This window comes from Marmota monax, unplaced genomic scaffold (genome assembly GCF_021218885.2).
Source record: "Marmota monax isolate L192 unplaced genomic scaffold, Marmota_monax_Labrador192_F-V1.1 WCK01_AAM20220418_F8-fsc00003, whole genome shotgun sequence".
In the NCBI taxonomy this organism is placed as follows: domain Eukaryota; kingdom Metazoa; phylum Chordata; class Mammalia; order Rodentia; family Sciuridae; genus Marmota; species Marmota monax.
In genome coordinates this window covers 30,175,836-30,179,866 of record NW_026694084.1, presented here as the reverse complement: position 1 = coordinate 30,179,866, position 4,031 = coordinate 30,175,836, and the positions used below count along the sequence as shown (strand labels likewise).

Below are 4,031 nucleotides of genomic sequence, written 5' to 3'. Positions count from 1 at the left end.
CAGTTTTAGATCTAGGCCTGTGATCCATTTTGAGTTAGATTTTGCATATGGCCTGGATCCAAGCTCATTTTTTAGAACACAATACCCAGTTTTCCCAGCACCATTTGTTGAAAAGCTCGTCTTTTCTCCACACATTTACTTTTGCACCTTGGTTTTAAAAAAATCAGTTACCTTCTTCCTCCCCTGCAAAATCGGCTACCCATATTATGTGTAGATCTGTTTCTGGACCCTTCTGTCTCCTGGATCCGTTTGCCTCAGAATCGGACTTGAAGTCAGGTGAAGCTTGTCTCCCAAGCTTGTTCCTTTTCACACAATTTTGGCTATTGCAGGTCCTTTACGTTTCCTTGTGAGATTCAGTAGCAGTTTGTCAGTTTCTCAAAAAAAAAAAAGTGGTAGGACTTTGCATGTATCTAGTAGCTGTTCAGAAAATGATTCAGACCTTCAGTCTTGATATTTACACTGCTACAGTGCTCCACAGTTTTTTCGACCTTCAGGTTAATGCTCCACAAACCTGTGACATGGCTGGGCTGGAGTCCCCCATTGTAACCCGAGGCTCTGAGAAGCAAAGACTCTGCTAGTGAGTGATGGAGGAAAGCTGAATGCATGTCTTGAGACTCCAATCCCGGGCCCTCCTGCAGTCGGCTGCCTCTGTGCAGGGGTCTGCAATAGATGCTTAATATTCCAAAAAGTTTAATAAACCGGACGTCATTTGGGTGGCCTTTCTAAAATCACTCCCGAAGGCTGCTGCTGTGTGCATTTCCGTTGCCCTTATTTGAACGCCTCCCTCTGGCTTCCCTAACATGTGGGCGACAGTCTTAATAGGAAAACCATATGCCATTGTTCCCCTTCAACTTTCTTTCTTGGCAAGAACACAGCTCCGTGGAGGAAAAAGGGAGAGGAAACAGGGACACATCGCAGAAGGAGGGATTCCGGTTTTGAAGTGAGGAAGAGCTTCCGGAGGGTGGAGGCTGCCAAGCGCTGGATGGAGACGCCAAAAAGAATGAGAACTTTTTCCAGCCTGGAAATCTTGAGGTTGCCTTCTCCCTCGGGGTGGCAATGGCCTCCACACTCTCTGTCCTCGGAGGCCATGAGAGGTCAGTCACTCGGCCTTCCCAACAGATTCCTTCATGCGCACAACGGCAGGTATGGGGACTCCCAGGGTAGCCCCGCATCCCAGGGGGCCAAGATGGAGTGGACCAGGGTGGGCAGAGCAATTCTGAAAGACGGGTTTGTCAGTTTCCCTGGAAACAGTCCCTGAGATGGAGATTTGCACGGGGGAGGTGTGTCAGGCGTATTCCCGGAACATCTGTGAGGGTGACCGCAGCTGATCGGGGGACATGACTGGAACCGAGTTCTCAGCCTAAAGAGCTGGTCTCTGTCCCTCCACCCCCACTACCAGTCATTAGGAGCCAGCTGCCCCAGGGAAGGAGAGGGACTCACTGTGACCCTCACAGAGATGCTCCCGGTCACTCTGGGGAAGTGAGCACAAGGGGCTGTGGGGCAGGGGGACACTGCAAGGGCTGAGAAGATCGCGGATCTCTCCTCGGCTCTTCATGTTCCGTGGAATCAGACCCCTCGTGTTCAGAACAGCAGGAACGCAGCCCTGGAGCCCCTGTGAGGCAGCACATCCATTATCAGCTCACCCCGGGAAAGCAGAGTAGAAAGGATGTCAACACAACAGCATCAGCTGGGAAACTGTGCTTCAGGAGCCTTCCCAAGTGCCTCACCTGCACCCGGTCCTGTCCATGCCTCAGCCCTGCTAGGCTGGGTCCCACAGGGACAGGGGGCTTTCCATGCCCAGTGCCCTGGTCACTGTCCAGCAGAGGTGGAGCCCAATGCAGATGGTCTCTGACTTTTTTTTTTTTTTTGGTACTGGGGATGGAACTCAGGGGCACTCAACCACTGAGCCACATCCCAGCCCTATTTTGTATTTTATTTAGAGACAGGGTCTCACTGAGTTGCTTAGAGCCTCACTTTTGCTGAGGCTGGCTTTGAACACGTGATCCTCCTGTCTCAGCCTCCTGAGCTGCTGGGATCATACATATGTGCCGCTTAGCCTGGTGGTCTCTGACTGTGTGTGTGTGTGTGTGTGTGTGTGTGTGTGTGTGGTGTGTTGCTGGGGATTGAACCCAGGGCCTTGTGCATGCGAGGCAAGCACTGTACCAACTGAGCTATCTCCCCAGCTTGGTCTCTGACTTTTGATGGTTCAATTTTCCAACTTTACAGTGATATGAAGAAGGTGCATTCAGTGGAAATCATACTTCAGATTTTGCTCTTTTCCCAGGCCAGTGAAATCAGGTGGGTGCCTCTCTGGCAAGGCTGGGCAGCTCCCAGTGAGCCCCCACATCATGGAGGGAGAGAGACAACAGCTGTGGTGCACCATTACCTGAGATGCTCTGCACTTCCCTCTAAAGCAGGCTCCGTGTGGGAGGATCTCGCCGACTGCAGGCTAAGGTGAGTGTGCGCCCTGGCAAGCCAGCCTAGCTAGGGTGCCCCGGTGGCCAGGAGCATTCAAGGCATTTGCAACGTGTGATATTTTCACCCGAGCCCAAGGTCCCCGTGGAAGGCTGAGGCCCAGCTGCACAGTGAGCTGGCCTCAGCCCTCGACCCACAGAGGGGGGGCCTTTGGGGGGGGGTGTCCTTTCTTTTCTAACTCTTTCTCACGGGGGTTTCCTGAGCTTTTGCTTCCATGTTCGCTATCTCACAGGGGGTCTAGAAATTAATGAAAGACATGACAATTCTAGAATGCTGCGATGTCTTTCGTGTCCCCAGGTGATTGGCTCCTTGGCTGATTTGTGGAGAAACAAACTGACTGCCCCTCCAGAAAGAAGCTCCCCTCCCACCCTCGCTCCTCTGGCCTCCTCTGTTGAGGAAGGTTGGGCTTCTTCCTCCGTCTGCTCTGTCCAGAAGCTTCTGGAGGAAGAGGAAATGCACCCATCCCTTGTGCAACCCTGAAAGGCTAAGCATTGACCTGGGACCTGAACAGCAGGGTCAGGACAGAGAGCCCACGGCAGGCTGGGAGGAGATATGGCCCTGAGGGAGGGGACCATGTCCTGCTTTTATGGTTCCTCTAGTGAGTATTTATTTGCAGTTGTCTCCCAGACGGCAGCCCTGACCTGTGGCACCGTGGGATCCACAGCAACTCCGTGTTCAGTGTTACCGTGGCGGGGGGCGGGTGGTGGCGGAACCCAGAGATAGAGATCCAAATGCAAACCACAGGCGGGCAGCAGTGAGGAGAGGGGAGCTGAGCGGAGACTCAGGAGGCAGAGGGCCAAGCCAGGTGGCAGGGCCCAGAGCTTCCAGAGAGGCAGGTCATTCTGTTTGGTCCAAAGGCAGAGTGTCGGGGCAGGGGACAGGCTGCAGGGGGAAGAACACACAGGAAGGGCAGGAACTGAACAGGGAAGAGCTGGGGCCAGACCTAAGCCCCAGAGACCAGCAGTGTCCCCAGGAAGAACTGGAGACAAAGCCAGGGGCAGCCCCTTGGGGCACCCCCAGGATGGTGCCCAGCCTGCCCAGGTGGCACCGCAGCAGCAGCAGGCTGGACACACCTCCCCAGGACCTGCAGGCCTGGGCTTCCCCGCCTTCTCCCCTGCAGGTGGTCTGACCCCTCCCTTCCCTCTGCCCTTTCCTTTGCTCCCCACCTGCCCAGCACGGTCCTCACCCTTCAGTGTTTTGCTCCTCCTCTGCCAGCTTCCTGTCTGTGGGCCTCACTTCTTGTCTGTGTTGTTCCCAGGATCCTAGATGTTGGGCTCACGGAAAATACTCAATAAATATTTATGGCCTGAGACCCTGCCAATGAGAGCGCCCACTTACTGAACACGTCACACTCTCCCTATGTTCTCCCGTTTAGCCTCACCATGACCCTCGCTTGACAGATAAACCAAAGCCAAGGGACTAAATAAAGCTGCACCAAGTATACGGCCACCAAGGGGCAGAGCTGGGGTGCCAACCCTGAGTTCCCTCGGGAAAACAGCCTTAGCCTTTCCAAGAAGAGATGAACTCTAAAAGGGGATGTGTTTTACGCCATGCGC

At 54.1% G+C, this 4,031-nt stretch overlaps 1 long non-coding RNA gene across 1 annotated transcript; it reads left to right on the top strand.

Annotated features, from left to right (window-relative positions):
* Positions 1 to 785: 785 nt before the first annotated feature.
* Positions 786 to 3,780, top strand: LOC124106982 (uncharacterized). The gene is made up of 3 exons (XR_006856252.2): positions 786 to 1,143; positions 2,285 to 2,454; positions 2,773 to 3,780. It is a non-coding gene; the product is annotated as an uncharacterized LOC124106982 (long non-coding RNA).
* Positions 3,781 to 4,031: the final 251 nt, after the last annotated feature.